General features: G+C 38.9%; 1 protein-coding gene across 1 annotated transcript in view; it reads right to left on the minus strand.

The window, feature by feature from the left end:
* LPIN2 (lipin 2) overlaps positions 1-13,442 on the minus strand; it is a 41,088-nt gene extending 27,646 nt beyond the window's left edge. Inside the window, exon 1 of the mRNA XM_054284691.1 lies at positions 13,284-13,442. The gene's annotated coding sequence lies outside the window, so the exon portion shown is untranslated. The remainder of the gene's footprint in view (positions 1-13,283) is intronic.

Consider the following 13,442-nt stretch of genomic DNA (forward strand, 5'->3'; position numbering starts at 1 on the left):
CTAATCCATTAAAAATACTTAAGTAAATGAATGAATTCTGAATGACTGCAAGTCTTTCAGACTAAGAACACAATTTGAACTAATAAGAAATGAAAGTCCAAAGATTTCTCAGAACATCTGAGCTTGAACAGGAAGAGGAGGGAAAACTGTGAAAAAATTCGATAGAAACCTAAGTGCAACTCTTCTTCATCCTACCTATCATCTTCTGCCTCCCACCCTAAAGTCTGCTACAAGCTCATTTAAAAAACATCCAAGCAACTGCAGCCTCTGAAGTTAAAGATATTTAGGAGAACAAAGAACCACTGCCAACAAGCAAAACCCATAACACTGAACGCATAAAAGAGCCTAAATTATATATATTTTTTAAAAAAAACTATTTTGGGATATTATTTCTAGAAAAAATCTACAATGATTTTTTTTTCTTGTTTGCATTTCTATTTTTATTAGTCATTGAACAAGGTTTAGGATTCTTCTTAATACCTCTAAACAAAACCATACTGCATTACAACAGTTCTTCCAACTGATACTGCTTAATTGTCTATATAATTGTTATATATAATTGTCTATATAATCAGTTATTCTTTTTTGAGCCTCCAAAGTCTTCCTTACAGTAACACAGGGTATCTTACACTCACTCAAAAGCGACCATTTTTGTGGCATCTCTATACTGATAGAATTTAAACAGGCAAGAAATCTAAAACTACTTTCACACAGCAGCTATGGAAACATTTTTCTCCATCTCAGGCTTCTCATACATTACTGAATCATATTAACGTTTTTTAAACATAATTCCTTCCTCTTCACAAGACTTACAAAGGAAGGTGGAGGGTTTTCAATACAGATTTACCAGTGTCTTGAAATTATAATAGAATTACTGTGCTAGGCTACATGCTAGAGAACTTTTTCCCTGCAGCCTGCTGATGAAGACAAAAAGAACAGACTGTCATTGAGTGAGTAATGAGATTAGGAGGATGGACTCTCTATCAACATTAGTCATTAATTCAGTTTCATCTGTAAGTAGCTTCAGGTACAACTATAAAACTGATTGCTTGATAGTGAAGTAATAGCTCACTCCTGCTAAAGAGGGAAGGTCTCACTTCAACCTTTCCTCATCTGACCCTCTTAATGAGCTGATTTTAGCTCCCTGACACAGCTGGGAAAAGTCTACCATTTTTGTTGTTTGTTTCAGCAGGTTGTTAGTAAGTTAGATCAGTTCATTAAACAGAACATGACAAACACCTGAGTCATGAGGCCCTGAGCAGCACCAGAGAGCTAAGGGGGGGGGGGGGGGGGGGGGAAAGAGGCAGGGAACTGAACATCTTTTTGATAAGTGAGATACTTGCCGCATCTCATGGAACTGTAACTCAACACAGAGATGTTACAGTATCTCTGCTTTCCTGTAGAAGCAATTAGTCTTCACCTAATACGACAGCCATGTTTGAACTTAATCTCATGAAAAAAGAAAATCTTTAATGCACAATCATTATCATTCACGGCTCTAACTTGGCCACTTCCAAAAGCTGTCTACAGTATCAGCTTAGAAAGAAAAGTTGATTTTGTGTCACCAAGGAGACTGCATTTGTTAAAATAAATGTTTGACACAATCAGGAATAAAACTCTTCAACAGGATCCCCATTCCGGGTATTTCATTTCAGTGAACAGGACTTGAGAAGTGGGCATTAGCAAGAAATTCTCTAAGATTTAAGCAGTGACTTCTTAAAAGATCAAAATTTCACACCTTCTGCTAAGAACTGAGTTCAGATGATAAATAACCTAGTTTTTCTCACATACATGCTAACTTGACCATAGAAATTCACCACACAGCCCACACAAGACCAAAGCATTCACCCATTTTACACATATTCTTGCCTTTCTGTAGCAAAAGTATCCTGTAGCAATGCTCTCTCTTCTACAGGTATCAGTTTCATTTCTGTTGCTCATAGCACAGCCACTTTTATGAACATACATACACTGAATAACCTCGTACATTTGAAAGTTCATAACCCGTTCACTCTTACATCTGGAAAAGTCATGAACTTTTGTACCTAGTAAGTATTAAAAACATTGCTTATAAGGAAAGTAGCTTTTTATGATCCAAGTCTCAATGTTGTTTTGTACATTACAAGTAAACCGAAGAAGATAAAGGTAATAAACTAATGCACACTATTGCTTACCAGGCTGCAATTCAGCTTTTAACATAATGATTCACTTGGCAAGATAAACCTGTTATATATGAAGGTTCAAACTATAGCAAGAAAATGATCAAATAGAAATGAAGTGTCACTACATACCTGAGAAACACACCATTTTATCTCAAATGTCAACAGAAGCCCAGCTGGGAGATTTTAACATTTGCGGGGCTAGGAATGGGTTTTAGCTTTGCTCGGGTTTGTTTGTTTTCCTTAAATGTTATTGTATATTGCTGGAAAACTTGTGCTGAACAAGTACAGAATCAGACTACAGCAAGAAAGGAATGGTGTAAAATGTTATTGTGTTAGTTTTTACAAATGCAATAGAAATATCCTGATCACAGCATAACCAGTAAGACAAAATATTTCCTTGATAATACTCTTTGTTTCATGTTTAGTAACCATTTCTTAAATATCACTGCCTTGAAGGCAGAGAGCAGTATGCCTTCCTAACCTCCTATAAAAACCTAAAAAGCATGCTGATTGCTAGTTTAGAAATTCAGGACAAAAGCCTGATGGAAAAGACAAACTAAGAAAGGCAAGGCAGTAATACTTCACAATGCTGTTTGGTTTGCAATTTTTATTTCTTTCGATATCCAGAATCTATACATTGCCTGATGCAGTGAAATTCCAGAACTCTGCATAAAAACAGAGGTCAAGGCAGCTCACTACTACTTACTCTTCTCAGACAGCAAATTAAAAGGCTATGAATACCTGAGGTATATCAAAGTAGAAACATTCTTTGTGACTTCTGAGGCTTCAGAGAGACTGATTTTTGAATATTTATGCAATGCTACCTAGTTTACAAAAATTCTTACAGCTGAATATATTAATACCACTAAGGTAAGTGCAACTGTAATTGGAATGGGGGAAAGAATCTCTATGCCATATCATGAAAATAATTTTTTTTCTGGCAATAAGCCATTGCACTGCCAAAAGCAGAAACTGAAACTGCTTTGGTTTTTTAACTTTCTTTTGCTGAGAGAGCATAAAAGTAAATACAAAATAAAAAATATCTACTTCAGCAGTTCAATAACTAAAATGCCTCCACTTATAAAATACTCAAATCAGTGCAACTAAAATTAACACTAAATATGCTGTTTGACTTCCTCATGTTATAGCAGTGGCTCTCAAAAATAATAATTAAACAGTACTCCACCTCAGAGTATCTGATATGCTTTACATGACAAACAAGACAAAGTTTCAAAACTCATTGCCACGAAATGCTTACATTAGCATATCCTGAGCAGGAGGTTTTGTGGATAGGAATTATATCTCTGTACCATTAACAAAGATGTTATTTTAGCTGCCACTAGACCAACATGTTTAACATTTTTTTTGTGTTATTCAGTAATATCCATATAGAGGTGCAAGATATAATCAAAAGTCTGTGCACAATAGGTGTTTTCTATGCATATGGAGAACTACTTTACTAATGGTAAACTGCATGTTTTGAGTTCTTAAAGCCATCACCTTTTATACAAGTGCACCCATATGAACGTGCCTACTACAAGTGCTTAGCTAAACAGGAGAAAAAAGAGTGCAAGTTACTCAAAGGCAAAGTTTCAGATTGCTCTAGACAGCTACAACTTTAAAGGGCATGAATTTTAACTATCACTCAAAAAAAAAAAAAAAGTTACTTAGAAGCAGATCTTAGCTTCCAGTAGCATAGATATTCATACACTCCATTTATTTTGAGATACATTTAGAGGGTTCAAATATGTCTATTGCCACATGATTTAAACAGCAAATAAGCTGTATTTCTTTCAAGAGATTAGGCAGAATAAAATAAAAAACATGTAGAGCAGTGGTTTACCTCAATTTATCTCACTTTGCCTATATTTGCATACATATAAATTTATGAGGCAGAAGCTTTCCTTAATCAAGAAAATCTTCAGAAAGTGTTTTACTAGTTTCTACTTTGTACTCTGAAAAAACTGGGGGGGAAATGACCCTGTCAAACAGGACCACTGTAGCATCAGCTCTACTCAACAAAAACATCTTTGTTCCCAAGTAAAGATTTTAATTGGGGGTTTAGGATTGCTCCTAGTACTGCACAGAGCAGTTATGGAACAAAATCAGGAAACAAAGTAAGTCTGTTGAATGCCTAATTAAAGTCTTCCACATACTATTAAATATAGACAGTCAATTTTTATATATTTTAACTGTGTTATAGGAAATTATATACCCATATTTAGCAATAAATCTGTCAAACTCACCAAGATTCCAGAAGGAACCTTTTCATGGGCAGCAACATCACTTCTATTTGAGTCATCTTCAAGAACATCCTTTTCTGAGTTATGCATCTCAGAAAACAGAAAACTAACTTTCCACAATACAGGTAAATGAAAAAATTACATCCATAAGAAAATGTTGTAGCAGCATTTCTTCTCTTCTCATAGAAGCAGAAGAACTAGGTAAACCTTCTGGTCTCTTAGAGGAAACTGCTTGGTATACATTCCCACGCAGAATTACGAGTAAAAAGGAAGTGCTTCTTTAAGAAAGCTCACACAGAAACTCCCTCACCAATAGGCTTTGCTTGAAATGTCCCAGCCCCCTTGCACCCTCCGAGATAAGTGCCAACACAGGCTGACTTTGCCATATGTTTGCACTGATAGGTGATGATCTTGGTTTGCATCACGTCACATGACTACAGCTGAAGCTCCCTTGAAAACAGGGATTTGGTTAATGATTCTTAAGCAAAGTCTACATTAGCTCACCAGGAGACTTTTCACCCACTGTTGCAACTCCAGCCCTGGAGCAGCACTCCAAGTCCCGGTTCAGCCCAAGTCGAGACTGCCTGCTGACACTCCATGTGCTGCTCCCTCTGCTCATGGCGTCACTGGGGCAGCCAGGCATGCTTGGTACAGCCAATTTCGCAACACTTAGGGTCTGCTATTCACAAACTTTTCTCCCTCCTTCTTGAAATTGAGATTACATAATAATAGCAAAGAGACAACTGACGTGGTGTTAAGTTTATAATAAACCATATAAAACCAATGCACATCAAGATGAGCATTTGTTTTCCTGTGGAAATTTTCTTGCTTCCTTCAAACAGAATTGTAAAGTAGCACAATGTGAGTGTGTGGACAAAACATACAAGCTTTTTAAATAACCAGCTCCATGACTCAGAACAAGAATTGATCTTTCATCTGAGGAATTCTGAAATTTATCTAAATAAAATAATGGATAGGTGAAATAACTTGAGGAAGAGAAGTAGTAAAGAACTAATTATGCCCCAGAATGCGAGAGACATTCTCTGAGGACCATCAATATTCCTTCATCATCAACAAGTTCTCACCACCCTAAACCCATGCACCTCCTTCCCACCCTCACTGCGTTACTGTGTGTGTCTGCTCAGAAGACCCTGGAGGATTGCTTCTTGAATTACAAGCTTAAAAAAGAATTATCCAGGACTACTATTCCTGATATTTATCCTACTACTATTCCTCCTCTAAGTTTTGTAAATTCATGTAAAAGACTTTGATGCAAGGAGTGTGAACCACATTATAGGATGCAGCCAAATAGCTTGTAGGTTTCCAAAATGATTAATGAACTACACTCAAGTCCAAAACTGCATCAGTGTCAACAACAAAATCCTAAATTGAGTGTTGGGATTACTATGTCTGCAGTAGGGTTGTAATAAACTGCTACCATCTCTGAGCCCTTTTCTATACATTGAATAAGTTCATATTTCATCTGGCTCTTACAGGAAAAACTAATGGGTTTTTGCAAACATGACAAGTATTTTCTTAGAATATTGAGAATTACTAGACACACTCAATTTATCTTTCCTTTTCATCATTCCTTTATCCTGTATGTTCCATTAAAATACAGACTAAAACATACAGTTCTGAGCAAAATGGAAGCAAAATTCATAAGCCAGTGCTTCTTTTCCAACACTACTGACCTCATGTTGGGATTTTTTTCTGTAATATCTCTACTATTTCAATATTGTTCAGTATTTCAGATGGACATTATTTTCTTCAAAATTTATAAGAGTGTTTTAGACAAGAGCTTTTCTGGAATACAGATAAAATTGTGTCACTGCAGTAAGGTAAGATTTAAGTAGATAATAAGCTTTGCAAATTTTGTTAGCCCTCTTGTCTTTTATTTCTCAATATTAGTAAGGTATGTAAAACATAATTCCTGCTGAGTAAGTTTCAGCACTAGTTTATGTACTTACAAGCTGAACAGGAAAATTAGCTTTTATTTTGAAAAGCAAATACCTCAAATTTGGAAGTGTTAGAAGCAATGTTTTCCATGCAGCCTTAATGAAGCTCCCTGGTGTAGGTAGGTTTTCCTGTTTTCAGAAAGTACTTATGAGTTTTCTCTCTAGACTCACACAAGTTAATAATGCTGACCAAGATAATTGACCATCCTATCTTCTGTCTTTGACCTGCTCTTTGTGAGTCTACACATTTTATCCTGTTGTTCATTAGTCAAAATCCCTGATGGGAAGTATGATTCCATTTTTAAAACACAGTTTTCTGCAGCAATTGTCATAATATATTCAATTGCATTTCATTTAGTCTTGTAGCATCTCAGAGATGCAGTATCTTCTTCACTTATGCAATGAAAAATTCAGTACCAATTAGGAATTAAACATGCAGAGGAGTTAAGCACATTTAGAACTTGATTTTTCAGATTTTCCCTCTTTCTTTTACCTCTTTGCACATTGCCTCAGTAAGCTACGTTTGCAGTTGCAAATCAGATTTCTTTTTAATGACCATCTGGGATATGTAAAGTCTGACTGCCTGTGAAAATGACATTTAAGTGATTATTGGCTTGTACTGTATAGGAACTGTAGAACAAACCCCACCAGAAAACAGCTACAGGACATTCCCCCAGCTCTCAGCAGTGCTCACCATTCTGAGTTCTGGAAGGAAGGAAGCACAAATCCTACAGACATAGCTTCTATCAGCACTCTATCCCAGTTCACTCAGAGATCAGAATAAGTATGCCAAGGCAAATGAATGGAGCAAATCCTTCACTAATTAACATATTCTAACAGATACAGCAAGTATGGGACCTTTGTTCATGTTTCAGTGGTCTCCTTCACCCCACCTTGTCACACATAATTCTACCTGCTATCAACCAAGAGCAAAACACCACAGTTCTCAAAGTAAGGATGGGGTCTGACAAGTTTTAGTCTCACACCCCACCCTGACACTGGAAAAGGTTCTTTCCCCACAAGGCTTGACTCCAGTTCCAGAATTCCAACATTTCTCTATTTTCACACACTTTTACACTTTGCTTATTAGGCACAAAAAAACAGTGGAGGAGTTGCCATTTCTCCTACATAGATTACAAAAATCAGACAGGGGCGGAAAACACCCTTCTGTGCCCAAGGTCTTGGTGCCAGCCCTGGTCTGAAGCATCTGCTTACTGAGGCTGGAAATAAAGCTCTGCTCATCCCACATTGTACTGAAACACATTCAGTACAACATCTCTGACACTTTTAAGTGCAAAAGTCTATCCATTCTCTATATGAACCTAATTCAAAGGTTATTAACTTTGCTAAAATAAAATAAACTTTAACATGACTAACAGAAAACATACCAAATGAAGATTATCTGCCCGAGATGCCTCCTGAAAGGGACACATGAATGTTTCTAAAAGAAAGCAGCTAGAGTTTTTCCTCTAGCAGAGTGGAAAAATAACATCAAGTGTCTCTTCTTATTAAAAAAATAATACACTTGCTAAGATTTTCTATACAAAAGCTAAAGGTACTTAAAATATAACATGGAATTACATATTTCTTTTTATCAAGTTACATGCAACTAAAAAAGAAATTCTGTTCAACAATGTTGAAAAATACTACTAGGCAGTACTACCTGCTTTTACCTGCAATTCCCAGCTCTCCAAAAATAAAAACAAACAAACAAGCAAACAATCAAACTTACTATCACAAGTAACAACAGCAGATATGAGAATTCAAGCAGTTAATAGATGTTAGAGAAACACTATTGATACAAAAGTAATATACTGTTCACTAAACTGGTGGTTAAAAAATAAAATCAAATTAGTTTTGCACCTATGATGCAATATGGTAAATTCAATGCCTTCAAGATCTCCTGTCAGGTGGAATCAAGAGCCACTTAAATCAAAACATTTTGCAGTGCAACTTAACTACTTTTTATCACTGGGGAAAAAAAATAGCAAGAAAGGAACTCTTGGAGTTAGTGCTTTTGTAATTGTGTCAACAGTTTTATCTGTACGATCTGCAATGAATCATCTGATGTCAGTGTTACAGTATCTGTCCTTGCATTAATTTGAGCACTTTCTTTTTTTAAAAAAGTTATCCTTTTTTCTGTTTACAGAGGAACATCAGTGAGGACAAAAAATAAGAGTTCATAAATTGAATTTTACTGGCAAAATGATCAGTTCAATAAAAACTTAGGTTACACATACACAAAATGTTCTTATGCACATGGAGACCTCAACTTCTTTCAAGGTACTGGAAAAAGTAACTGGCTGATCCAAGAGTGCAGCCCTTTGCAATCTGCACGGGCATATCCCACACCAACCCCTGCCACACTCGACATATTTCCAGCAACACAGACTCTTGTGAGGCCACATCATCCTTGGCTGAACTTATTTCCAGACATGTAACACAGAAACCAATGCTTCTGAACAGAAACTCTATCAATCTCATTTTTGGATGAGATGAGAGAAAGCAGATGAAGCTTTTCCTGGATATTTCTACAAAGGACTAAGCATTCCCTTAATAAGCAATCCAGCAATCCCTTATCTTTGTTTCCTCTTTTTAACAACATTCTTTCCAGGTGCTTATCTGCCCCAGGTGCATTTAAATTTTCTTGCAGCCTCCCAGGGTTTAGAAGTCAAAGCAAAAAAACACAGTCATGTGGGCACGCCTGAAATCTAACTATATCTAATCTATCTATTCATGGTAAATAATTTGGTTACATTTAAAATGGATACACAAAGGCTAGTACAAACCTTCATGCTGACAAGAACAGAAATAACACTTATTCTGAGAAATACATATATGGAATACTTAAAGAGCTCTAAATATTACATCTATAAACAAGATACCTTTTTTCCCCACTTGATAAGACACTTAATAAGATTCTCCATATTGCTGAACTCATGAAGATATACCAAAATAAAGCAATATCTCTAAATTTAATTTGCATAAGACTTGGCTATATCACTAACAAGTTGGGTAAGAATGCTAGTCTTACAGAATTCCCACACAGATGTGGGAATTTACATGAGATGTTGGGAAGAGGAAAATTAGATACAGCTGAGCAAAGTGGCATAGGCTCACCCTTTCAGCAAAGCCAATCCACTGCATTGTTGAGCTGTAATGACCACAGAGGTCACATCTGGCTGAGGGATCTGCTCACCCCTAGCACACAGCAGTGTCTGCATTGTCTATGTAGGACACAACACACCTGTGTAGGGGCCTCACAGATTTCTTGTTTGTGTTAACAGGCACACTTTTTCCTTCAGGGAATGAGTGGCTTTAAGTCACCACTAAGTACTTTTCTTCTTTAAATCACTCTATTTCAGTTCACATCACAAACTAAATTCTAGTTAGCTGAGGGGGTCAATTACTTCCATTTCTAATGGAATCACAGCTCCAACTCATTATCCAATGCACTTATTTCAAAGAATTTTGAAAAGAATCCTTTACACATTTCCTTTAAAAGGCTTTTCATAACCATCAATTCAGAAGAAGTGTATTTCCTGAGGAGACAGCCATGCAGTCTAAAAAAAGACAGGTAAACCTAGAGCCACAGCCTAAGACCAGCTTAGCTGGCTTCAGCCACATACACCAACAGAACTATGTCACCTAGTACACTGCAGACTTTTCTATTATTACTTTGCATATTTACACTTGTGGTATTGAACTTCAGCACTCTGGATAAAGAAATGGGCCAATTCATCAGCTAAAAATCTCATCTGCTCACTCAGTGCATACAGAAGCAATGAGGAAGTGTCCCTTAGTCCTGGGAAAATAAGTGACTCAGGACAACTTCTGACAACTAATGTCAAATTACATTAGTGCAAAGGTGAAAGAAATTGATTAAAATACTTAGCTAGGAAGGGGAAACTAGCATCCTTTCTTTGATAATTCCCTTGAAATAGAAATAAAAGGAAAAAAATCTCTAAAAATTGTGCTTAAGCTTTGTCCTCAAGCAGAAAGACAATCTGACTTGACCGAGCATGACAGTTTCATATTAAATCAGTCTGCCTGCCCAAACTGAAATGCACGCATTAATGTAACAACCAAGATGAGAGAGCAGCTAGGTAGATTAAATGCATTTTAAAGTGCCACATTCTTTGCAAAAGCAGCAACATTTTTTACTATGCTTAAAGTGGATAATTCTATGTTGTAACTTTGGTAAAAAACCCCTCTGCTTACCTATGTGACCGTGAGATATGTCCAGAGATGACATCTTTGTATTACTGACGAACCTTAAACTGTAACTTCAACAAGATCATTAAGAATGTTCATCAGATACAAAAGTCACAGGGATACAGTTTGCTGCTGTGCTATGTTCTCAGAATGTGCCCAGTATGGCATGAAGACATCTAATACACACACTTCAGACTTGTATTTGATCACAAACATACCACACGCTGTTGTGTATATGCCTGAAAGCTTCTTCACTGTGGATATCTGTAACACATAGCACTGAATCTCACACCAGAAACAGTCCCTTCACCCCTTTTCAGACAGTTACATAAGAATGTATTGCTAAATCATGATATAACCAATGATTAAAAGTTATTTCATATATAATCCAAAGCTATTTTAAAAAATATCCAATTTGTTAGAAATTCTAACTTAAACACAGATTCTGTGTTCACACAGAGACCTTGAGAAAATGTTTTCCTGTATGCTGTGATCTCATACTTAAAAGATGCAAGACTGAAAAACAAAAAATTGTGATCAAGAGTAAAACTGTGATCTAGACTATTAACCATGCAGCCATCCTCCAGGAAGAGAAGCAACAACTGCAACTAAATTAACCTCTGGCTGCAACAAAGGTTCCCAAAGTGGCTTTAAACAAAATCCTTTCACCTCTATCTGATCTAGGTTGCAAATTCTCCGAGGCAGAAACCAAGGCACACAGCATGCAATGCAAAGAAGGGCTGCAGGGCTGCTCCGGGCCTCAAGGTACATACGGAGGTGTCAAGTGCCCTACGTGCAGTTTGGGTTTCCCTTTAACTGATCAAGACTTGACACCACTGGAAGGAAACGCCAGAGGCAGAGAGAAAGGACATAAAATTCACTGCACTGCAAACCTGAAATATTTTACGTGGGGGTCTTCCAAGTAAACAATAACAAAGAATTACACTTACTTTTGCAACAACCCAAAATATTAAGAACCAAGAAAAAGAAGTATTAAGTACCAAGAATAAATTCAAACACCATCTCTGTCACAGTCCACTAAAGAACTCAAACTTTCTGTTATGCTTAACTGAAAAGTTATGATACAAGCTTAAAAATTAATACTGTAATTGCTGATGAGAGCCCTTCAGCACTATCCTGGTTATTCCTACTGCAACTAAGAATAATACCAGATCATAGAGCCTTTCAGTCAAAGTTCCTGGCATCCTGAGATTATTCAGAAACATTTGAACTTCAGCATATCTGTTTAATAGTCTATTATATAAGAGTCATATACTTTTACAGAGCACCTCACTTTACACCATTCAAGTAGAGGTCTTCCTTGATTTTTTTTTTTAAGGGATGGCAAAACTCTTTACATTCCTGTATGTTCAGGAATTCAAAAGAAATCTAGCAGGGACCAGGAGAGAAGGAACAACTTTGGGCCCTGGCTGCTGCCTAGGATGTATACAAAAAAAGTTGCTAATGTATCCACGAAGTGATAGACATTCCCACACTTAAAAAAAAAAAAAAAAAAAAAAAAAGAGAGAGAAGGCATTTTGTGACTTACAACTAATGACTACCTATACATTCTTAACACACACATAATAACACTACAAATTTTTCTTCAATTTCACAAACATTAAATGCTCAGTATGCAGAATTGTCCCAAAAATGCTTGTGAAGTGCAAAAAACCCCAACCAACCAAAGAAAACCAGAATAGACTCCAAGGAGTTGTCCTTCAGTGATGCTTGTGTGTTCCTTATAACCTGGGATATTCTATAACTCTAAGGACTAAATTTTATAAGGTCTTCTCTGACAGTAGCCTGCATAATTCCACATATCAATACGGCTAACAAATACTTTCTTGTAACAACAGTGGAATTTTGTTTGGGGTGGGGAAAAAAAGGTAACCAGATGACGGGCGGGTACAAAGTGCAGCCACAACACAGGTATAGTTATGACATCATTTTTCTGGATGGGAATGCACAGGTTTATACAGCATACTGCCCTGCTCTATCAAAAATCATTGATGCCTGCTACATGTACTCAGTAACCACTCCAGGAGAAGAAAAACGCAGCTCACACCGATTAAACCAGACGCACATTCAGCAAGCCCCCAAAGAGAAGCACACAAAAAAACTGCGGGCAGCTGGCTCCACTTCAGGCTCCCCACACCAGGGGGACAGACACGGGAGGCAGCGGCGGAGCGCCCGGCCGGAGCGAGAGTTCAGTGCCGGGTTTGAGGGGAAGGCTCTGGGCAGCCAGGCCAGGCACGGCACGGCACGTATCCCGGTGTGCCAGAGCGGCACCGCCGAGCGCCGGGAACACCGGCAATCCCGCCACCCCCGGGCTGCGCTGGGGCAGCGCCGGCCGCCAGCCCAGCCCCGCTCTGCCCAGCCGCACACCGGCAGCCGGGGCAGGTCGGGGCTGATTCCCCTTCGTCCCGCCGACCTGGGCTGCGGGGAACTGCGGAGCGCCGGCAGTGCCGGGCGGACGGCCCCGCTCCGCAGAGACGGTTCCGGGGAGGTTCTCGTGGTCCGCTGCAGGGAGCGAGCCCGGGCCGGCAGCCGGGGCAGGGCCTGCGCCGCCCTCCCCTCCTCCCGCTCTCTCTCCTTCCCTCCCTGCCCGGTGGCCGCCCGGGCTCGCCCCGCACGCCGGCAGGGACACCTCGCGCCCAGCCGAGCCGAGCCGGCGACAGCGACAGCGGCGCCTTCCCGCTTACCTCGAGCGAGGCCCGGCGGGAGCCGGCGCCGGCCGAGGAGGGACGGACGGTGGCTGGATGGAGGGATGGAGCGGGGGAGGGACGGACGGCAGCGGGCAGCCGGGGGAGCCGCGCCCGGGTGGGTGCGAACTGCGCCAAGCGGCGGCCGTTGCTGCAGCG

The sequence above is a fragment of the Melozone crissalis genome, unplaced genomic scaffold, assembly GCF_028551555.1.
Source record: "Melozone crissalis strain CALT ecotype California unplaced genomic scaffold, PUWL_Pcris_2 ptg000042l_1, whole genome shotgun sequence".
Lineage (NCBI taxonomy): Eukaryota > Metazoa > Chordata > Aves > Passeriformes > Passerellidae > Melozone > Melozone crissalis.